This window comes from Cherax quadricarinatus, unplaced genomic scaffold, assembly GCF_038502225.1.
Source record: "Cherax quadricarinatus isolate ZL_2023a unplaced genomic scaffold, ASM3850222v1 Contig2528, whole genome shotgun sequence".
NCBI classification, from domain to species: Eukaryota; Metazoa; Arthropoda; class Malacostraca; order Decapoda; family Parastacidae; genus Cherax; species Cherax quadricarinatus.
The window spans coordinates 2,229-27,098 of NW_027197554.1; the positions used below are offsets into that span (position 1 = coordinate 2,229).

At 42.2% G+C, this 24,870-nt stretch overlaps 1 protein-coding gene across 1 annotated transcript in view; it reads left to right on the forward strand.

The window, feature by feature from the left end:
• The first annotated feature begins 4,470 nt into the window (after positions 1 to 4,470).
• LOC138851876 (lipase 1-like) overlaps positions 4,471 to 24,870 on the forward strand; it is a 52,258-nt gene continuing 31,858 nt past the window's right edge. Inside the window, exon 1 of the mRNA XM_070081385.1 lies at positions 4,471 to 4,581. The gene's annotated coding sequence lies outside the window, so the exon portion shown is untranslated. The remainder of the gene's footprint in view (positions 4,582 to 24,870) is intronic.

Sequence of the window (24,870 nt, forward strand, 5' to 3'; positions counted from 1 at the left end):
TGGTTTAGAGGGGCGAGGGTTGTGAGTGAACATGTGAGAACATTGTTACTGGTTTAGAGGGGGGAGGGTGGTTGTGAGTGGACATGTGAGAACATTGTTGGTGGTTTAGAGGGGGGAGGGGGGTTGTGAGTGAACATGTGAGAACATTGTTATTGGTTTAGAGGGGGGAGGGTTGTGAGTGGACATGTGAGAACATTGTTACTGGTTTAGAGGGGGGAGGGTGGTTGTGAGTGGACATGTGAGAACATTGTTGGTGGTTTAGAGGGGGGCGGGGGGTTGTGAGTGGACATGTGAGAACATTGTTGGTGGTTTAGAGGGGGGAGGGGGGTTGTGAGTGAACATGTGAGAACATTGTTACTGGTTTAGAGGGGGGAGGGGGGTTGTGAGTGGACTTGTGAGAACATTGTTACTGGTTTAGAGGGGGGAGGGTTGTGAGTGAACATGTGAGAACATTGTTACTGGTTTAGAGGGGGGAGGGTTGTGAGTGAACATGTGAGAACATTGTTACTGGTTTAGAGGGGGGGGGTTGTTAGTGAACATGTGAGAACATTGTTACTGGTTTAGAGGGGGGAGGGTTGTGAGTGAACATGTGAGAACATTGTTACTGGTTTAGAGGGGGGAGGGTTGTGAGTGAACATGTGAGAACATTGTTACTGGTTTAGAGGGGGGGTTGTGAGTGCACATGTGAGAACATTGTTACTGGTTTAGAGGGGGGAGGGTTGTGAGTGAACATGTGAGAACATTGTTACTGGTTTAGAGGGGGGAGGGTTGTGAGTGAACATGTGAGAACATTGTTACTGGTTTAGAGGGGAGGGTTGTGAGTGGACATGTGAGAACATTGTTACTGGTTTAGAGGGGGGAGGGGGGTTGTGAGTGAACATGTGAGAACATTGTTACTGGTTTAGAGGGGGGAGGGTTGTGAGTGGACATGTGAGAACATTGTTACTGGTTTAGAGGGGGGAGGGGGGTTGTGAGTGAACATGTGAGAACATTGTTACTGGTTTAGAGGGGGGAGGGGGGTTGTGAGTGAACATGTGAGAACATTATTACTGGTTTAGAGGGGGAGGGGGGTTGTGAGTGGACTTGTGAGAACATTGTTACTGGTTTAGAGGGGGGACGGGGGTTGTGAGTGGACATGTGAGAACATTTTTACTGGTTTAGAGGGGGGAGGGGGGTTGTGAGTGAACATGTGAGAACAGTGTTACTGGTTTAGAGGGGGAGGGGGGTTGTGAGTGGACATGTGAGAACATTGTTACTGGTTTAGAGGGGGGAGGGGGGGTGTGAGTGGACATGTGAGAACATTGTTACTGGTTTAGAGGGGGGAGGGGGGTTGTGAGTGAACATGTGAGAACATTGTTACTGGTTTAGAGGGGGGAGGGGGGTTGTGAGTGAACATGTGAGAACATTGTTACTGGTTTAGAGGGGGGAGGGTGGTTGTGAGTGGATATGTGAGAACATTGTTACTGGTTTAGAGGGGGAGGGTTGTGAGTGAACATGTGAGAACATTGTTACTGGTTTAGAGGGGGGAGGGTTGTGAGTGGACATGTGAGAACATTGTTACTGGTTTAGAGGGGGGGGGGTTGTGAGTGGACATGTGAGAACATTGTTACTGGTTTAGAGGGGGGAGGGGGGTTGTGAGTGGACATGTGAGAACATTGTTACTGGTTTAGAGGGGGGGGTTGTGAGTGGACATGTGAGAACATTGTTACTGGTTTAGAGGGGGGAGGGGGGTTGTGAGTGGACATGTGAGAACATTGTTACTGGTTTAGAGGGGGGCGGGGGGTTGTGAGTGGACATGTGAGAACATTGTTACTGGTTTAGAGGGGGGGGGTTGTGAGTGGACATGTGAGAACATTGTTACTGGTTTAGAGGGGGGGGGTTGTGAGTGGACATGTGAGAACATTGTTACTGGTTTAGAGGGGGGGGTTGTGAGTGGACATGTGAGAACATTGTTACTGGTTTAGAGGGGGGGGGGGTTGTGAGTGGACATGTGAGAACATTGTTACTGGTTTAGAGGGGGGGGGGGTTGTGAGTGGAGTGAACAGGGAACATTTTTATGTCTTTAAGTACATACTTGAGATTCTGCTCACAAACAATTCCTTTTCTCTCCCCTTCCCCTCACCTTTCTCTTATTCCACCTTCGGCACCACCGTAACCCAGGCTTCACCTACTCACTTTCCCAGTTCATTTTTCCACTATAATCTACATTGTTCCTAATTACTATCGCATTTGCTTTGTCTGTTTCGTAAGATAAAGTCCAGGATCTTTCCTTAATTCATGGTATAACTTAACAAATCTTTGATGACAAATAAATAACAAAAAGTCACAATACCGTGACTGGAACGATACACAAATAACCCGCACATAAAAGACAATTGTGTTGTACAGGTTTGAGCTGTGCTGAGTTGTGCTCACACCTATAAACACAATTGTCATCAAAGATTTGTTAAGTTATACCATGAATTAAGGAAAGATCCTGGACTTTATCTTACGAAACAGACAAAGCAAATGCGATAGTAATTAGGAACAATGTAGATTATAGTGGAAAAATGAACATGTTATTAGAAGACGGGAGAATTTACGTGCCTCTTAACCCTCCCTCCCACACACACAACATGCAGAGAACAGAAAAAAAAGAGAAGTACAAGAAACGTGAAAAACTATAGAAAGAAATGGACAGAAAAAGACGAAGAGGCGAATAGAAGAGCCAGAAACGAATATGCAAGGATAGGAAGAGAAGCTTCGCAGCAGTTTGAAAATGACATCAGAAGCAAAGTTTGATCCGAGGTGCTTCTCGGCTACATCAGAAGGAAAATGAAAGTGAAAAAATGATTGAATAAAAGTGAAGAGCTGACGAAAAACGAAAAAGTTATGAGGAACAGAAAAAAAAATAGAAAGTCAGAGAGTCAGAGACAAAGGGTCCACCAATGGGCAGTGAACGCCATATGCACGACAGGAGACGAAGTTTTCTTAGTGAATCAAATGTATGAAAAACACTGGAAAAGCGTCAAGATGGATCCTGCACAAGTGATTATAAACACTGACTGAACCACTAGTTAATATCCTCACCTCAGAGGATATGAGACAATTTCCAGAGATTTAGAAGACAGTGAATATAATGACAAAATTTTAGCAAGGACACAGAAATCGTTAAATTATAGAGCAGTTGGGTACTTGCTGACAAGTTAAGTTAGGTAAATACAGATAGGAAGGGCGTTTATCTGGTGCTCAGCAGACGGAAGATCAAGACTCCATCACATCTTGTGCTGAATGACCAACAACTCCCTCAACCTTTTGATCAGTTATAAGAGCGCTCGACTCATCGTTAGAGAAGAAGACACTACGAAGTGCAGGATTCTGCTATCTTCACTAATCAGCACATCAGGCAACTTCAGTCAAAACAACGGCTTCTACAATAACTGAGACTCTTGCCAGGAAACTTGTTAATCGCTATCTCACATAGCGACAGGTCATAGCACAGAGGAAAACAGCAGAAGACTGAACACATCTCCAGGCTGAGGGACTGATTACCTCAATCTCCTCATCTTCCACAGCTCTTCTCTGTATTGGACTGATGAAGCTACTGGCTGGCGTAACGCTTTTACAGTAAATATACCCAAATGTCTCATTCTTCAGGTTCAGTTAGGCTCGCCAGGACGGGGGTTCCTGGCCCGGGTCTTCTCCGTGCTGCGACCCATCATCTTATTCTTCAACTTGCTTGTTCTTAGAACCTCGAATCCAACCTCATCTCTCAGCCATATGTATTCGTCCAACCTGTTATTAATCTATGTAAGAAGTAAGCATACATTACCTCACCTGACTCTTCACGTCACTACGCACCCTAAATACACGCCCATTGTGACGTGATAAAGCCCACTTTGTGGGCGAAACGTTGTCAATAAAGGATTGGATTATACTGTATTCGTGTCTTTATTCATTAACTATTCCTGCCACTACCGAGGCTGCGAGATCTATAGGACTGAAACGTTAGTATTCGTTGAGGATTTCATGAAGTTTCCTGCCACGAGTTACACAGTAACAGGAGCTTAAGAGCTTTTGTTCCAGTAGGGCTTGAAGTCCTCTGAAGGGGAATTACAAGAGAATAAGGATGGAGAGGTAAAGAAAGAGTCGCTTGTGGCTTGACACAGACGTTTAGTGGTTAAAAATGTATTATCGGTTATTGTCAGCTATATCAGTTAATGACTCACGAAATTGTAATGAGACGATTGCAATGGAAAATTTGACACAGACGCAGTATAATGCGATCATTTATTGACTCCGTTTCGCCCACACAGTGGACTTTATCAGTGTGGGCGAAACGTACTAAATAAAGGATCGCATTGTACCGCATGTGTTTAATTTTGAACCATTGGCAGGTGATTCCTAAAACTCACAGGCCAGTGCGTTAACACACTGACATGTCAGTTAACATCTGTTTTTTTTTTTTCTCTCTCTCTCTCTCTCAGCCTTCATATTAGCAGACGAGGGATACGATGTTTGGATTGGTAACACAAGAGGTAACTTTTACGGTCAGCGCCACGTTAAGCTGAGTTCAAGGCAGCCCGAGTTCTGGGACTTCAGGTAAGTGGGGAGTGAACAAAACTGTGGCACTTTCCCGTGATAATAAGCAGCCGTGCGTTCTGGAACACCATGAGGATAGTATATAACCCGCGTTCTGGAACACCGGGAGGATAGTATGTAGCCCGCGTTCTGGAACATCTGTAGACAGCCTGTACTGTCAGAACAGACAGCCAAAGCCGTCTGCTCTGACTAGTTCATATTCCGCAGCATTTAAGTGCTGCTCTCTGTAGGCTCACCCAGTTCAGTGGAAGGCTGGGCCCATTCGCTCTCACTCCCCGGCCGACCGACTTGATAGGCACAAGAGCTCCCCCTTCATGGACTGGCTAGCGGTCATTCCCTCACATTGCCCGTTGTGTACTCACTTTCAAATTCAAAGTTCAAATTCAAAGTTTATTCTCTATAAGAATTACAATGTTGATTTTACAGAAATTTGGTTATTGTGTGGTTTACATGTTGTAAAATAGTGATTACAGAGTGTACCACTAGAACGCTTAGCATGGCTAGGCATTTCGGGCAGACTTAGTTTTATTCTTAATTGTAAAATATTACAAATTATGAGGTAAGTTGGTATTATGGCTAAGTGACTAAATACTAGTTTGTGAGTTTAGCAATGTGAATGCTTTTGTTTTGGCACAGTACATAGTTTCAGTATTGGAGTATCACAGGATTCATTATTTTAAGATTGAGATTAATATTTCTGTTTATGGTCAAATGAGTGAGTGAGTGTAAGTGTGAACCACCAGGTGGTATTCGTGTAGTTAGTTGACGGGGTGTATCAGGGAGATAAGATGTTTTCTAATGGTAGTTTTGAAGGTGATGAATGTGTCTGCAGTTCTAGAGTTCTCAGGTAGGGTATTCCAGATTTTAGGGCCTTTGACATACATTGAATTTTTGTAAAGGTTTAGTCGGACACGGGGAATGTCGTAGAGATGTTTGTGTCTGGTGTTATGCCTGTGGGTTCTGTCACAACTATCAAGAAAGCGTTTTAGGTCAAGGTTGATATTAGAGTTTAAGGCCCTGTAGATGTAGATTGCACAGTAGTAAGTGTGGATGTACTGAACAGGGAGTAAGTTTAGGTCTATGAAGAGTGGGGGTGTGTTGCCAGGGATGGGATTTAGTGATTATTCTTACTGCAGCTTTTTGTTGGGTTATTATTGGCTTTAGGTGTGTTGCTGCAGTTGATCCCCAAGCACAAATAGCATAGGTGAGGTATGGATAAATAAGTGAGTGGTATAGTGTGAGAAGGGCATTTTGTGGCACGTAGTATCGTATCTTGGATACTTTTTTGGTTATATGCTGGATATGGGTGTTGAAATTCAGGTTGTTGTCAAGGTATAAGCCTAGGAATTTGCCCCTATTATTTCTGGTAATTAGCGTGTTGTCAATCTTAATGTTAATTTGTGCATCTCCTGCTCTGCTACCAAACATAATATAGTAGGTTTTGTCAGTGTTAAGCGTAAGTTTATTGGCTGTCATCCAAGTCGATATTTTGATCAGCTCCTCATTCACAATGGTGTTGAGGGTGGCAAGATTAGGGTGAGAGATGACATAAGTCGTGTCGTCAGCAAAGAGAATGGGTTTCAGGTGTTGGGATATGTTTGGAAGGTCATTGATGTATATGAGGAAGAGCAGGGGACCAAGGACACTTCCCTGCGGAACTCCAGTATCAATTGGCCGTGTTGCTGATGCTGTGTCTTTAATGGTGACATATTGATACCTATTAGTAATGTAAGATTTGAAATAAGCAAGTGCATGGCCTCTTATACCATAATGATCAAGTTTGTGGAGTAGGATGTCGTGGTCTACTGTGTCAAAAGCTTTTCTTAGGTCAATAAAAATTCCTAGTGGATATTCCTTATTTTCCAGTGCTGTGTACAGCAGATCTAGCATTTTTATGATTGCATCATTAGTGCTTTTATTTTTCCTGAATCCAAATTGGCAGGGGTTGAGTATGTTTTGAGCCGTTATAAATGAATACAGTCTCCTGTGCATGAGTTTCTCAAAGATTTTGGATAGCAATGGTAAGTTAGATATTGGCCTATAGTTGTTTAAGTCTGTAGGGTCACCACCTTTATGTATTGGTGTAACCCTTGCCATCTTGAGTAGTTTCGGGAAGGTGCTAGTCTCTAGTGACTTGTTAAAAAGTAATGAAATAGCATGCGAAAGGACATGGGCCGCTCGCTTATACAGTAATGGTGGGACATGAGACAGATTCCCCGAGTTATTTTTAAGTGGCTTTATAATCTCGGTGACTTCCATGGGCTCAGTTGGTGCAAGATAGAAGGAATTAGGGAAATTCCCATCTAGGTAGTCCCCGGCATGGGCATTGGTATGTGGGATTTTACTGGCGAGATTAGATCCTATGGTTGAGAAGAAGTCGTTTATCTTGTTAGCTGTGTCAGTGGGATGTAGTGGTGTTTCATTAGGTTTAGTTAGGACAATATTCTTGGTTTTTCTCAGTTTGTGGGTCCCTAGAATCTGAGAGAGTGTTTTCCAGGTCTTTTTTATATCTCCTCTAGTGTCTGTGAATGTACTGGAGTAGTATAGTTGTTTGGCTTTCTTTATTACTTTGGTGAGAGCTGATGAATAGTGTTTAAGAATATCTTTGTGTATTAAGCCCTGTCTATATTGCTTTTCATATTGGTGTTTCTTGTCAATGGATTTCAGAATGGTGCTGGTTAGCCATGGGCAACCAAGCCGTTTGTTTGTGATCTGTTTTGTTTTTATAGGACAACGTTTGTTGTATAGTCTAAGTAATTTGTTAAGAATAATGTCTGTCCAGTCATCAATACCATTGGCCTTGGAGAATTCTGTAGGCCAGTCAACAGTCTCTAGGTCAGCTGTGAACTTCCTTACTGAGGCCTCGTCATGGAGTCTAAATGAGACTTTGTTGTATTCAAGTGGTGGTTTACTAATGTTTGTCAGGAGGAAGGTAGGGTAGTGGTCTGTAGTGCTATCTGTGATTATCCCTGATTTAAGGGGGGCTAGTATATTGGTCCATATGTGGTCTATTATGGTTGCACTTGTCTCAGTGAGCCTGGTTGGTTTAGTTATTGTTGGTATGAGAAATGTGTTGTTCATATTGTTGATGAAGTCAGTTACAGGCTGATCATCTAGTAAGCCAAGGTTGATGTTGAAGTCTCCAGCTAAGAGAAGGTGGTGCTTATTCATTTGTCTGTTTGTTATTAGTGACTTTAATTTCTCACTGAAATTTGGGATGTTTGTGTGAGGTATCCGGTAAATGGCACCGATTGTTATAGGCGTCTTAAGGTTTTTTACAGTAAAATTAGCAATAATGTATTCCCTATATTCATCACTAAAGCAAGTGGTGCTAAGACAAGATAATTGGTTAGAGTAATAGATTGTAATACCACCCCCAACTTGGTTTGGTCTGCAGTTGTGAATTGTTGTGTATCGTGGTAGAGGGTAGATATCTATTGTGTCCTGCTTAAGCCAGGTCTCAGTAAGAATAATGCAGGAGAAGGGTGTCTTTAGTGATTCAAGGAGTGCTAAGAGGTCATCAAAGTGTTTGCTTAAGGACCTGATGTTGTAGTTAAGTACTGATAGACTTTTAGCATTGTTTAGGATAGTGCTGGCTTGTGATGCTGTGTAATAAAGGCAGTTACTTTCCAATAGGTTTTGATTGGGTGTCACATTATGGAGGTTTAGATCAGGATCAACGTGATCAATCATCTTCTAGGTTTAAATTATGGTTATTTATATCCTGAGTTGTGTGTTGAGTTCTAGTACTGATATCTGTAGTGGTAGGAAGTTTGGACAAGTATATAGCTAGAGTATTTTGGTCATGTAGAGTATAGTCACTACTACACATAATGAAGTTGATGTTGTCTATGTGTTGTGCTGGAATGAACTAAAGTACAACTAGGTATAAACTAGTAATATAAAAATACAAATTAAAAATAGAACAAGACTCTCACTTGTAATTGCACTAAGGTCTAATAATGACTTTTGTGGAGTCTATGTTTTGAGCTAGAATGAGCTATAGTACAATAGGTTTAATCTAATAATATAAAAATACAAATTAAAAATAGCACTAGTCTCTCACTAGTAAATGCACTATGGTCTAATATAGTGAATTTGGTATTGACTATGTATTGAGTTAGAATGAGCTATGGTACAACTGAATTTAATCTAATAATATAAAAATACAAATTAAAAATAGCACCCGTCTCTCACTAGTAATTGCACTATGGTCTAATATAGTGAATTTGGTATTGACTATGTATTGAGCTAGAAAGAGCTATAGTATAACTAGGTTTAGTTCTAATAATATAAAAATACAAATTACAAATAGCACCAGTTTTTTAGTGCCAGGAAGGAAAAAAAACTGGCAGGAAATGGCAGAAATCGTACACCAAATCCAGTCATTCCTGGAGTGGAACCACAGTCGATGGCCTCCACTCCAAACCAACAGATACAGATACTAATGCCAGAAAAAAAATCCCCCCCCAGTACCAACAATACCACCAGTCCGATAACATTCTTCTTTGCAAATATACAGGGTCTAAAGCCAGCAACAACCAACAAAATACCTTTCATCCGTGGACTGCTTGCAGAGGCAAAGGCAATGTTCGCGGCTTTCACTGAGACCCACATAAAGGATCACTTGGACAATGAAATATGGATCCCAGGTTACAACCTATACAGATGTGACAGAGTGAACAGGCAAAAGGGGGGGGTTGGCCTGTACATTGCAGAGTCACTTGTTTGCACAGAACTGCTTAATGCCTCAAATGACGTAGTGGAAGTTTTAGCAGTAAAGGTCGAGAACCAAAACCTAGTCATTGTGGTAGTCTACAAGCCTCCGGATGCAACATCCCAGCAATTCCAGGAACAGCTGTTAAAAATTGACCACTGTCTGGAAAATCTTCCAGCTCCTGCACCCAACATCTTGCTCCTGGGGGATTTCAACTTAAGGCACCTAAAATGGAGGAATATAGCAAATAATATTGTTGTAGAAATAACACCAGGAGGCAGCTCTGATGAAAACTCACACTCACACGAACTTTTAAATCTCTGCACAAAATTCAGTTTAAACCAGCAAATAATAGAGCCTACTAGACTGGAGAATACACTAGACCTCATCTTCACTAACAATGATGATCTGATAAGAAATGTCACCATATCAAAAACAATATACTCAGATCACAACATAATTGAGGTTCAGACATGTATGCGAGGAGCCCCAGACCGACAAAATGAGACTAGTCACGAGGGAGCATTCACCAAATTCAACTTCAATAACAAAAACATAAAGTGGGACCAAGTAAACCAAGTCCTAACCGATATAAGCTGGGAAGATATACTAAGCAACACAGACCCAAACTTATGCCTAGAACAGATTAACTCGGTGGCACTCGATGTATGCACAAGGCTTATTCCTCTAAGAAAAAGGAGGAGTAGATGTAAAATAGAAAGAGACAGGCGCTCCCTTTACAGGCGACGGAAAAGAATAACAGAGCGGCAAAAAGAGGTCAATATATCTGAAATGCGCAGGGAGACACTGGTCAGAGAAATAGCAAGCATCGAACTTAAGCTAAAAGAATCCTTTAGGAGTCAGGAATCGCGGGAAGAACTAAAAGCTATAAATGAAATCGAAAGAAACCCAAAGTATTTCTTCTCCTATGCCAAATCAAAATCGAGAACAACGCCCAGTATTGGGCCCCTACTTAAACAAGATGGGTCCTACACAGATGACAGCAAGGAAATGAGTGAGCTACTCAAGTCCCAATATGACTCAGTTTTTAGCAAGCCGCTAACCAGACTGAGAGTCGAAGATCAAAATGAATTTTTTATGAGAGAGCCACAAAATTTGATTAACACAAGCCTATCCGATGTTATCCTGACGCCAAATGACTTCGAACAGGCGATAAATGACATGCCCATGCACTCTGCCCCAGGGCCAGACTCATGGAACTCTGTGTTCATCAAGAACTGCAAGAAGCCCCTATCACGAGCCTTTTCCATCCTATGGAGAGGGAGCATGGACACGGGGGTCGTCCCTCAGTTACTAAAAACAACAGTCATAGCCCCACTCCACAAAGGGGGCAGTAAAGCAACAGCAAAGAACTACAGACCAATAGCACTAACATCCCATATCATAAAAATCTTTGAAAGGGTCCTAAGAAGCAAGATCACCACCCATCTAGAAACCCATCAGTTACACAACCCAGGGCAACATGGGTTTAGAACAGGTCGCTCCTGTCTGTCTCAACTACTGGATCACTACGACAAGGTCCTAAATGCACTAGAAGACAAAAAGAATGCAGATGTAATATATACAGACTTTGCAAAAGCCTTCGACAAGTGTGACCATGGCGTAATAGCGCACAAAATGCGCGCTAAAGGAATAACAGGAAAAGTCGGTCGATGGATCTATAATTTCCTCACTAACAGAACACAGAGATTAGTCGTCAACAGAGTAAAGTCCGAGGCAGCTACGGTGAAAAGCTCTGTTCCACAAGGCACAGTACTAGCTCCCATCTTGTTCCTCATCCTCATATCCGACATAGACAAGGATGTCAGCCACAGCACCGTGTCTTCCTTTGCAGATGACACCCGAATCTGCATGACAGTGTCTTCCATTGCAGACACTGCAAGGCTCCAGGCGGACATCAACCAAATCTTTCAGTGGGCTGCAGAAAACAATATGAAGTTCAACGATGAGAAATTTCAATTACTCAGATATGGTAAACATGAGGAAATTAAATCTTCATCAGAGTACAAAACAAATTCTGGCCACAAAATAGAGCGAAACACCAACGTCAAAGACCTGGGAGTGATTATGTCGGAGGATCTCACCTTCAAGGACCATAACATTGTATCAATCGCATCTGCTAGGAAAATGACAGGATGGATAATGAGAACCTTCAAAACTAGGGAGGCCAAGCCCATGATGACACTCTTCAGGTCACTTGTTCTATCTAGGCTGGAATATTGCTGCACTCTAACAGCACCTTTCAAGGCAGGTGAAATTGCCGACCTAGAAAATGTGCAGAGAACTTTCACGGCACGCATAACGGAGATAAAACACCTCAATTACTGGGAGCGCTTGAGGTTTCTAAACCTGTATTCCCTGGAACGCAGGAGGGAGAGATACATGATTATATACACCTGGAAAATCCTAGAGGGACTAGTACCGAACTTGCACACGAAAATCACTCACTACGAAAGCAAAAGACTTGGCAGACGATGCAACATCCCCCCAATGAAAAGCAGGGGTGTCACTAGCACGTTACGAGACCATACAATAAGTGTCAGGGGCCCGAGACTGTTCAACTGCCTCCCAGCACACATAAGGGGGATTACCAACAGACCCCTGGCAGTCTGCAAGCTGGCACTGGACAAGCACCTAAAGTCAGTTCCTGATCAGCCGGGCTGTGGCTCGTACGTTGGTTTGCGTGCAGCCAGCAGCAACAGCCTTGTTGATCAGGCGCTGATCCACCAGGAGGCCTGGTCACGGACCGGGCCGCGGGGGCGTTGACCCCCGAAACTCTCTCCAGGTAAACTCCAGGTCTCCAGTCTCTCACTAGTAATTGCACTATGGTCTAGTATAGTGAATTTGGTATTGACTATGTATTGAGCTAGAATGACCTAGAGTAAAACTGTGATTAATCTAATAATATAATAAAGGCACAAGACTCTCAATTGTAATTGCACTAAGGTCTTATATAAGTTGTTTACAAGAATTAGTGTATAATTAGATTTAAATTGACAGGATAAAATACAAAAATTATGGTAGCAAAAGAATAATAAAAAAAATGATAAAAATAAAAATGGCAATGACTTGGTTATAATATGCTAGTAAGATGGTAGACAGGATAATATAAAAGTTGTAGTTGAAAATACTAGTTTAAAAAAGTATGGAATAAAAATGGTCAATAAAAGAAGTTTACAATAAGTTTGATCAATATAGTTTAAAGTAAATTTGGGCAATAACAAGGATTTAGAATAAAATTGGGCAATTGAGTATTTTTTAAAGTGAGGTAGAATTATTGAAGACAAGTTATGGTTAGTTTATAATAAAATAAGATGGAACAGTGATGTGGTAAGTTGTAAAAAAGGAGATAGATTCTGTAGATATTAAACACAATTAAGACTATGAGGTAGAATGGTCGTTGAATACAACAATGACAGTCAAAAGTAGTTGGGGTATTAGAATTTTAGGGGGGCACAAATTTATGACAATATAACACTAACGGTGGACTATGGGTATTATCTGCACTTTACTCTGATTCTGTTAGTCCAGCCTCACTTAGGAATGTTTTAAGGTCATGTTCTGTAGAGATGAAGTATCTCTTCCCAGTTGGCTGTTTCCTAACTGCGATTTTTCCATCCCTCACAAAGCACTGGTGGATTTTTTGGGCATAGCATAATTTTCTTAGCCGATAAAGAAGGTTTTGTCATGTTTTGGTAAGGCATCATTGACGTAAACAACAGTTTTCATAGAAATAGATGTTTTTAGTAGGTTGTTTCTTTGTAGGCTAGTTTGGAATTTTAACAGCACTGTTTTTTTACCAGCTTGGTAGCCCATCAGTTTGCAATCCTTTAGGTCGTCACTATGTATGTTAAGGCAAAGGTGGTCCTTGATAAGCTGTAGGGTGGTCTCCATGCAGGTCTCTTGGGTGACTGTGGGTGGGAGATGTTTGCTGTTAACTACAACAGCGTCAGATAGCTTCTGTTGGTCATTATGGTCTTGGAAGTTGGTTATGACAGTGGCAAGTTGTTGGTCCACTCTTGATCTTTCCTCTGTAATGTTGGTAGTAAGTAGGGTGACTTGGTCTTTTAGTGTGTTGATGGTGTCTAGGGACTGGGTGTGGGTGTTGTTTTGTTGTTCTAGAGTGTCTAGTTTATGTTCTAGAGCAGTGATCTTGTTGAGGTAATCTGCATTGCTAGCCTTTAGTTCCTGCATTTCTTGAGTTAGTTTGGTGATCGTTTGGTTCTGAATCATAAGGAGTTTAGCTATTTCTGGGTCGGTGATCTTCTTGACATCAAATACTGGGAAGGAGTTATCTTGGACTGTAGCGGCGGTCATGTTCGTTGTTGTCTGTCGTGTGTTGTGGTGGTGCCGGTGGGTGATGAGGGTTGTGTCCTGGCTGGCAGTACCACAAGTTTTCCTCGTGTTATTGCTGCTCTCACCTTTGATGTTGGGAGTCCTTAGCTGGTTACTGGATCTTCTTTTATTGTTCTGACCCTTGTCCATTGGCTGTGGCTTCGGGTGAATTGTAGGCGATGGGTGATGGGTGAATGTAGTGGAGTATCACTTCAGTGGCAGCGGGGTAGGAGGTGTAGTATGAGTCCTATTTGTAGGTAATTTGTGAACTTTTGGGTGATTTCTGCAGTTGCTTTATATCATTCTGGGTATCCACTGGGCATCCAATTAAAGCCAAACTAGTGCACGGCCGTATCATTGCTACCTACGCTACCTCCATCGGCACTAAACTGCTGTTCAACAGCAAGAACAGTAATAACACATCGGAAGGATAGTACGTAGCCCGCGTTCCGGAACATCGGGAGGATAGTATGTAGCCCGAGTTCTGGAATTTCGGTAGGATAGTATGTAGCCCGCGTTCTGGAACATCGGGAGGATAGCATATAGCCCGCATTCTGGACCATTGGGAAGATAGCATGTAGTCTGCCTTCTGGAACATCGGGAGGATAGCATGTAGCCCGCATTCTGGACCATCGGGAAGAAAGTATGTAGCCCGCATTCTGCAGCTATAAATAGGTAACGAGTATTAAATAAACCGACAATTTGTTGGATTTCTAAGCCACTTATAGGGCACATGTCAATACTGCAACATCTAGGGATCTTATACAGGGAATTCTTCAACACTTGCCTCACCTACTGTCACGATCTACTTCCACTAGTGGATTTTGTCCATCTGTGGACTGAACACATCAGAATTATTGATGTGAGGGTGGACGGGATGGTTGAGGAGTTAAAGGAGCTAGTGACTGGGCGTTGGTGTGATAGGTAGTCATGAAGAAGGTTCTTGCAGAGGTAAGGGTGAGGAGTGTGGGTGTAGGGTGAGAGGTAGGGTAAGGCTTATTATGAGTTGCTGTGTTTGGGAAACGACAACTGTGCACGACATTCCCTCCAGAGGCTGAGTTACCTCCCCCTGCGATGCATTTTCTGGTTCTCCTTCCTGTCTCTGACAATTTTGTATTCTCTCACTCGGTTGTTCCCTCTTTTTTTCTGTTCTCTCCTTACCGACAAACAGGCATCAAAATCTTCTGATTTCTTTAATCAAGGTTCCTGCTTCATAATCTTGTTTCGTGTATTTTCTCCATAAGGGTTACTTTGACTGGGAACATTTTTTTCCTTTATGTATGTTCTAAATTTCTGCAACTATTTCACAATATTCACATTGGCCTTCCCACTTGTCAGCTCTGTAACAGCTTGCGTCTCCTATTTCTGTACTATTTATATACCATCATTCGTCCTCCTTCAGCCTGTTAGTAACATGGATAATCAACGAATTCTCTATCTCCTCCTTAATATTTTCCCTCTGGATTTTGGTGTCTGTGAATACAGGATTTCCCCCTCCCAGAAACCATGCTGGATATCATGTATAGGCTCGTTCCTTTCTAGGGGCTCCACCCCACCAGTCTTTTTCTGGTAAGCTTCTCCATGACTTTGCATACTATACATGTCAGTGACATCGGTCTGTAGTTTAATGCTACTTGTTTGACTCCTTTCTTAAAGATTCGGACTACATTTGTGGTCTTCCATACCTCAGGCAGTTGCCGTTTTCAACAGATGTGTTGAAGATTGTTGTTAGTGACACACACAGCGTCTCTGCTCCTTCTCTTAGGACCAACGTAGAAATGTTGTTCGATCCCACCCTCTTTGAGGTATTTAGTTCACTTAGCAGCCTCTTTACTTCCTCTTTGGTTGTGTGTTTTGTGTCCGGTAGTTTTAGGTGTACCCTACTATTCCGATTTACTGTAGTCCAGTCTATCTTCACTGAAAATACTTCCATAAATCTCATGTTTAGCTCTACACATACTTCTTTATTGTTTCTTGTGATCCCCACTCCATCCTTCTTCAGCCTGATTACCTGGTTTTTGACTGTTGCTTTCCTCTTGATGTGGCTTGTTACAAAAAACGCGATTCTAAAAGCTTAGAGATCTCCAGTGAATACTAGAAAGGACTGCCCTTCTAGCATCCAGCCTGTTGCTGGGTTTTCGTAACAAGTAGTCAGTATCCTTGTCCAATTATCCATTAGAATTCAGTATGATTCAATAGTGCTTCAGGATTACAACTGGTAGGCTACTAACTAGAGAAATTAAAATTTAATAAATTTATTAAGTCTAGAGGTATATTATCAAATTAAATTAAATTAATAATAATCAAAATAATAATAATCAATTCTCTCGTATATAATAGTATTGTGCTGAAAGCACATATCACATTTATAATTCTTAAGTACCGTCTGGTACATTAACATTTAATAAGATATTACAAATATGTACAAGTAAGTTTGTGTGTATGTGTGTAAGTGCTCTAAGTAGTTCGCTATGTCTCAAGACTCGACTAGACTTAAACAAGTGACTGACAAAGTCCTCAAATAAACTAACTTCTTGACCAACTGGCAGTCAGAACAGTCTGCTTGAACAATAAAAAGAATGCTAATCCCAATAGCAATATAACAAGCAGCTGCGACACAGAATCAGGAACAAGGAGATAATATAACGACACTAAGTAGGGACCATCTGCAGATCCTCCACAAGTCACAAAACTCCCATACTACTGAATCTAACCTGGAGTTTACCTGGAGAGAGTTCCGGGGGTCAACGCCCCCGCGGCCCGGTCTGAGACCAGGCCTCCTGGTGGATCAGAGCCTGATCAACCAGGCTGTTGCTGCTGGCTGCACGCAAACCAACATACGAGCCACAGCCCGGCTGATCCGGAACTGACTTTAGGTGCTTGTCCAGTGCCAGCTTGAAGACTGCCAGGGGTCTGTTGGTAATCCCCCTTATGTGTGCTGGGAGGCAGTTGAACAGTCTCGGGCCCCTGACACTTATTGTATGGTCTCTTAACGTGCTAGTGACACCCCTGCTTTTCATTGGGGGGATGGTGCATCGTCTGCCAAGTCTTTTGCTTTCGTAGTGGGTGATTTTCGTGTGCAAGTTCGGTACTAGTCCCTCTAGGATTTTCCAGGTGTATATAATCATGTATCTCTCCCTCCTGCGTTCCAGGGAATACAGGTTTAGGAACCTCAAGCGCTCCCAATAATTGAGGTGTTTTATCTCCGTTATGCGCGCCGTGAAAGTTCTCTGTACATTTTCTAGGTCGGCAATTTCACCTGCCTTGAAAGGTGCTGTTAGTGTGCAGCAATATTCCAGCCTAGATAGAACAAGTGACCTGAAGAGTGTCATCATGGGCTTGGCCTCCCTAGTTTTGAAGGTTCTCATTATCCATCCTGTCATTTTTCTAGCAGATGCGATTGATACAATGTTATGGTCCTTGAAGGTGAGATCCTCCGACATGATCACTCCCAGGTCTTTGACGTTGGTGTTTCGCTCTATTTTGTGGCCAGAATTTGTTTTGTACTCTGATGAAGATTTAATTTCCTCATGTTTACCATATCTGAGTAATTGAAATTTCTCATCGTTGAACTTCATATTGTTTTCTGCAGCCCACTGAAAGATTTGGTTGATGTCTGCCTGGAGCTCTGCAGTGTCTGCAATGGAAGACACTGTCATGCAGATTCGGGTGTCATCTGCAAAGGAAGACACGGTGCTGTGGCTGACATCCTTGTCTATGTCGGATATAAGGATGAGGAACAAGATGGGAGCGAGTACTGTGCCTTGTGGAACAGAGCTTTTCACCGTAGCTGCCTCGGACTTTACTCTGTTGACGACTACTCTCTGTGTTCTGTTAGTGAGGAAATTATAGATCCATCGACCGACTTTTCCTGTTATTCCTTTAGCACGCATTTTGTGCGCTATTACGCCATGGTCACACTTGTCGAAGGCTTTTGCAAAGTCTGTATATATTACATCTGCATTCTTTTTGTCTTCTAGTGCATTTAGGACCTTGTCGTAGTGGTCCAATAGTTGAGACAGACAGGAGCGACCTGTTCTAAACCCATGTTGCCCTGGGTTGTGTAACTGATGGGTTTCTAGATGCGTGGTGATCTTGCTTCTTAGGACCCTTTCAAAGATTTTTATGATATGGGATGTTAGTGCTATTGGTCTGTAGTTCTTTGCTGTTGCTTTACTGCCCCCTTTGTGGAGTGGGGCTATGTCTGTTGTTTTTAGTAACTGTGGGACGACCCCCGTGTCCATGCTCCCTCTCCATAGGATGGAAAAGGCTCGTGATAGGGGCTTCTTGCAGTTCTTGATGAACACAGAGTTCCATGAGTCTGGCCCTGGGGCAGAGTGCATGGGCATGTCATTTATCGCCTGTTCGAAGTCATTTGGCGTCAGGATAACATCGGATAGGCTTGTGTTAATCAAATTTTGTGGCTCTCTCATAAAAAATTCATTTTGATCTTCGACTCTCAGTCTGGTTAGCGGCTTGCTAAAAACTGAGTCATATTGGGACTTGAGTAGCTCACTCATTTCCTTGTTGTCATCTGTGTAGGACCCATCTTGTTTAAGTAGGGGCCCAATACTGGACGTTGTTCTCGATTTTGATTTGGCATAGGAGAAGAAATACTTTGGGTTTCTTTCGATTTCATTTATGGCTTTTAGTTCTTCCCGCGATTCCTGACTCCTAAAGGATTCTTTTAGCTTAAGTTCGATGCTTGCTATTTCTCTGACCAGTGTCTCCCTACGCATTTCAGATATATTGACCTCTTTTAGCCGCTCTGTTATTCTTTTCCGTCGCCTGTAAAGGGAGCGCCTGTCTCTTTCTGTTTTACATCTACTCCTCCTTTTTCTTAGAGGAATAAGCCTTGTGCATACATCGAGTGCCACCGAGTTAATCTGTTCTAGGCATAAGTTGGGGTCTGTGTTGCTTAGTATATCTTCCCAGCTTATATCGGTTAGGACTTGGTTTACTTGGTCCCACTTTATGTTTTTGTTATTGAAGTTGAATTTGGTGAATGCTCCCTCGTGACTAATCTCCTTATGTCGGTCTGGGGCTCCGCGCATACATGACTGAACCTCAATTATGTTGTGATCTGAGTATATTGTTTTTGATATGGTGATATTTCTTATCAGATCATCATTGTTAGTGAAGATGAGGTCTAGTGTATTCTCCAGTCTAGTAGGCTCTATTATTTGCTGGTTTAAATTGAATTTTGTGCAGAGATTTAAAAGCTCGCGTGAGTGTGAGTTTTCATCAGAGCTGCCTCCTGGTGTTATTACTGCAACAATATTATTTGCTATATTCCTCCATTTTAGGTGCCTTAAGTTGAAATCCCCCAGGAGCAAGATGTTGGGTGCAGGAGCTGGAAGGTTTTCCAGACAGTGGTCAATTTTTAACAGCTGTTCCTGGAATTGCTGGGATGTTGCATCCGGAGGCTTGTAGACTATCACAATGACTAGGTTTTGGTTCTCGACCTTTACTGCTAAAACTTCCACTACATCATTTGAGGCATTTAGCAGTTCTGTGCAAACAAGTGACTCTGCAATGTACAGGCCAACCCCCCCCTTTTGCCTGTTCACTCTGTCACATCTGTATAGGTTGTAACCTGGGATCCATATTTCGTTGTCCAAGTGATCCTTTATGTGGGTCTCAGTGAAAGCCGCGAACATTGCCTTTGCCTCTGCAAGCAGTCCACGGATGAAAGGTATTTTGTTGTTTGTTGCTGGCTTTAGACCCTGTATATTTGCAAAGAAGAATGTTATCGGACTGGTGGTAATGTTGGTACTGGGGGGGGATTTTTTTTCCGGCATTAGTATCTGTATCTGTTGGTTTGGAGTGGAGGCCATCGACTGTGGTTCCACTCCAGGAATGACTGGATTTGGTGTACGATTTCTGCCATTTCCTGCCAGTTTTTTTTCCTTCCTGGCACTAAAAAACCTCTCCCTCTTGAGTGGCTGTGGCTACCCAGGTTTTCCCATGGCCTGGATGTTTTGTATCTTTTTGTCCCCTTTAGATGGTATGCCTGGCAATTTAAGTTATAGCACAGTCTTTCCTGTACTGAAGAGGTACACAGTTCAGGGTGAAAAAGCTTACAGGAAGGGAGTTTGCATTTTCCTGTTGTCATATGGGCATGGCATTTCCTAGGGTGGTCATAGTTGCACGTCCCATCTGTTTTTCCAGATTTCCCATGCCAGCAGATACCGAGTGCATAGTATGTGCACAGGCTTGGTTTCCGTTTGCCTTGGGTTTCTGTGACTGTATTCCCTGTTGGTGCATGTTTCCCTGTCTTACTTCTATCCTCCCTAGCACCAACAATGGAGCTCCCACCATTTGTTTTTGGTAATATATCCTCACTATTGCTAGTGGAGTCCTCTTGTTTGCTATTTCCTGCGGTATTTCTAGTTTGCAATATTGGTTTTATCTTATCTTTGACTACACTTGTTTCCCTACTATGGCTCCTGTCCCCTATGAGGTCATTCATATGTATTCCTTCCTGCGTATAATTCCCGACTACCTGGACAAAATCTCCAGCTTCACCATTACTGTCTCCCAGGACAGCATCTCCAGCTTCCCCATTACTGTCTCCCAGGACAGCATCTCCAGCTTCACCATTACTGTCTCCCAGGACAGCACCTCCAGCTTCACCATTACTGTCTCCCAGGACAGCACCTCCAGCTTCCCCATTACTGTCTCCCAGGACAGCACTATCAGCCCCCCATTTACTGACTACCAGGACATCATCTCCAGCCTTACAGTTTCTGACTACATGGCCAGTATCAAGGGCAGTACCATTCAGCCCGGACTTTTTATGTTCCCATCTGTTGTAGAAAGCTTCCAGGTTTTCTATGAAAGCAGCTTTGATGTTGACCTCTTTTAATACCCTTGTGATTTTAGTCCACAGATTTATCTCATTTGGGCATACCCAAAAACACTTCCCTGTTTTAATACTGCTTGTAGCTAGTTCTTGGATATCTGCACAAGGGGCGTGACACCAATTTCCACAGAAATGACAATTTATGCATGTGGAAGCCCGTTTGTTTGACTGACCACAGACTACACACAGCTTCATAATGATTTGAATGGTTGATTTACTGCAATTCTACTAGCAACCTCTTGAATATTCTATTAATAACCTGCTAGGTGGTGCACAACGAAACTGTTTGAAACCAGTCCAGGGTTCGGACCAGTCAAGGGTTCGGACCAGTCTATCTGATCTGATCAGTGGGTCACTTATTTAAACCATACTGGTCGGTGATTTGAGCTAACACATGAAGGATCTACTGGAAATTATCTACCCGAGTAATATGTGATTTGATTGATACAAAAGTATAACTTGCGTGTTGAAGAGCCGGTGACTGCTGGCACTCCTACAATGACGAACGGTCGAGCCTCCACCTTTGTTTATCAATCGCTGTATCTAGCTTCTCTATTTTTTTTTTTTTCCGTCTCCACCACAATAAATGCTATATTATCACTATAGTTGACTGGTGCAAATTTTGGAGGAAGGGCGCTTTTTCTGTAGTAATAATTGCTTCTCGTTGTGTATATTGCGACCGCTGGTAACTACAGGTTATATGAAATTCACAGTAACGTCTGGTATTTCAAGAAAAAGAAACTAATGAAAGTCACTCCACTTCACTAAGTACCATTATAATACTGGTTAGTTGCTACTACAACACTGTATTCTGCTATTCACTGGTATCACTAGATTATATGCGAGTACACTAGCAGGCCAGGAAGATTATTAAAAACAGCTGACCTGTGGCAAGTTTCTGGCGACTTCTGGCACCTGCCTCTATAGGCTTATCACTTCATTTACAAATTCACCTGTTTTCAAATGACACTTTAGCCTTTATCATCAATATACTAGGGAGCCACTGTAGTATACACTATACACTATGTATACTCAATGCTTTCAGGGAGACTTTCTTTCCTCTGACACAAAGTTCAATATTATTATTTTTCCACACGGGACAGGCCTATGATTCCCCTCTGGCAGTAAACTCTGCTAGGAAGTGCACACTAATTCTCCTTTTTTTACTCAGTTCAGCAATAGAAAATCCCGACTGTGACAGTACACAGAAACCAGTACAAATTAGGTCAGAAGCTACAGCTCAGGACCTGAGTTGTTTAGAGTGTCTATGCAACACACAACCTCAGTACAACGTCAGAAATCACTAAGTCTATACAATGTTCTGTGAACAGAGGTCTACAAAACTAACAAGAATAATGAGACAGACAATCTGTCCAACAACCAAGATAGTCTAGACCAGACTGAATACTTCAGACGAGGTGAGGACACCCCCCTCGATCACGTGATAGCTCCGTGGACAGCTGCTGCTCAGTAACAGAAGCCGGCAGTCTAACGAGCAAAGACCGATGATTACAGTAGTTAGACAATCAAGACTTGAACTTTGAGCATATAATATATGTATTACATCATACCTATCAACAGGTAACTAAGTCAAATAATAATAATATAAAACAATATATTTACGATTTAGCTATAATCGCAAATATAAGCAATATAAAATTATATGAAATGATAATTATATATATATACATAATAATCATTGCAACCCATTCAGGGGTTGCAACACCCCCCCAACACGACAAACGGTCGCACTAGGAGTTGCATTAATGTGTTTCACATTACTGATTACTCAGGTTACATTACTAATTAATATAAACATTAATCAGAGTCACTCTTGTGCCAAGTACTTCTATAATTTAACAGTGTCTGTTTCACTATAAGTTATGCCCCTAGTACTAGGGCAGTACTCAGTATCGTATCTCTGCATTCTCGGTTATGTACATCAGTGTAGACACAGGATAGCGCAGACAAGCCTGACACGATGAGGCTCGATCATAATAGAGGAGAATGCATTCCACTCTTAAGTAGTGGTTGTGGAATGCGAGGCAGTATAGACATCTTAGTATGAAACAGCTTAAGGTGTTTAGTGAGGGTGGGAGGGTCTGCGGCAGGACAGTTTTGCACCACACGCAGTAACATCGCCCACACAACACTACCCACTCAACACTCAGCTTCTGCCTCCTCCTCACACATATCCCCACTACTGTGAATATATAAATATAATAATTAGACATGAGTATATATAATTAATATGGGCTGGAGGGATTAAGTTACTCTACTGAATTTGACATAGCAAGTAACAAAAGGTATTTGGGCATAAAATTACGTTAATTTAATGTAACTGATAATTATTAAGGACGTGACAGAGCGTTAGTAATTACATCACAATGACCACTTATGTGTTTTATACTAATAGAATAAGGGTGGATTCTGAGGGCCCACCTCATGATCCTAGAATTCTTACTCTTAATAGTGTTAATATAAGTGAGTGGATTGTGGTCTGAAAAAACGTTAATTTTAAATGGGGAAGTGCCCAAATACACGTCAAAATGTTCCAAGGACACCACAAGAGCTAGAGCCTCTTTCTCAATAGTGGCATAATTTCTCTGGTGTCGTTTAAGCTTAGATGAATAGTAACATATAGGATGGAGAATGTCAGTGGATGTTGACTGTTGGATTATTATTATAATCAAGGGGGAAGTGCTAAACCCGGAGGATTATACAGCACCTGGGGGGGGGGGAATGTGGAAGGCATTCAGGCTTAATTCGGGGAACTGGAGCACAGATCCAATTCCCTAAATCAAGAGCCCCTCACCAACATCAAGGAACCTTCCTTGAGGGGTTTGACTGTTGGAGCAGCACAGCACCCACTGCATAGCCGCTCTCATCTATATGTAAAAAGGAGGGAAGATTAAAATTAGGACTTTTCAACACAGGAGCAGAGGAAAGCAGATGCTTCAACCTTTTGAACAAATCTGAACAATCTCTAGTCCAGATGAACTGAACTTTGCTACTAGTGAACACAGTGAGAGGTGCAGGTGGAGGTGTGTGCGCTGGCTTGCCTGTCACTTGACACACGTGGCAACGTCGCACATGATCAGCTACTGGTTCTTTCATCTTTGGCCAAGTAAAATGTTTTGCCAGTTTACCGAGTGTCTTCTTGACACCCAAATGTCCTACTATGGGACTATTGTGAGCAAAATCAATGGCTTGTTCACGAAATGTAACTGGTAACACTACGAGATGCTTGACTGTGGTGGAAACACTATCAGCTGACAACTTACATGTATTTTTCTCCATCAGTACACCGTTACTATAATAGTAACAATTATCGAGATCCTTTGCTTCACTCTCAGTAACTGCTATATTTCTCAGTCTTTCCAGTGACTGATCAACAAACTGATCCTTGATTAAATCATCATGAGTTAGAAATTTAACGTCAGGTGTGTCCTGACTAGGTTGATGACCGGGGGGAGTTGGTGTTAATGATCCTGGGCGCAGAGCATCACTAAACAACATATTCAAGCCCAAATCATTGTCATCCACTAACTCAACAGGAGACAAGGATGGTTGTTGTATCTTTGACATAGCTCTAGTAATTGCGCTGAGAGGAAATAAAATAGGCTTCTCTCTACAAGCTTCAATGGCATAATTATCATCAGTGTTATTATCAATCACAAGTGGTTCCTTACATATACCAGCATGAAGGATATCGTTCCCTATCAACAAGTCCACTGACCTGATGGGAAATACTCCACTGGATATACCCAATGAAATATAACCAGTATAATAGCTTGTTTCAATGCATACCTTGTGAAGAGGTACTTTTATAACAGCCCCTCCATAGGCTTCTAACAATACATCTATCTTGCAATAGGTATCATTAGTTATGGGCAGTACATCTTCTCTTAATAACGTGAGATAACTGCCAGTGTCTCTGAAAGAAATTATCTCAGTTAGATGTGATTCATCAAATCCTACTTTACCTCTCGAAAAGTAAGGACTCATCGCTGAACGAATCATTTCGTCAGATACACTTTCTGACGCTAGTCATCTGTTCTGAGTAATATTATCTAAAACAGTAGGATCAGAGGTATTACTAGGAATTTGGTGCCTTTGTTGCTTGGAAGAAGATACAACTTTTGTGGGGGCGCCAGCCTCACGACTATCTCTCACATCTCTTTCTAACTTATAGCAATACTCTCTAGCATGTCCTTTTCTGTTACAATAGGTACATTTAACTTTCTTCTTCTCGATATCAGATTTCTGTCTAGCCACAGAGACAGATTCAGGATTGTGAGTTTTCCTGGTAAAGGTACGAGAAGTTACAGTAGCAGATACATCAGGCCGG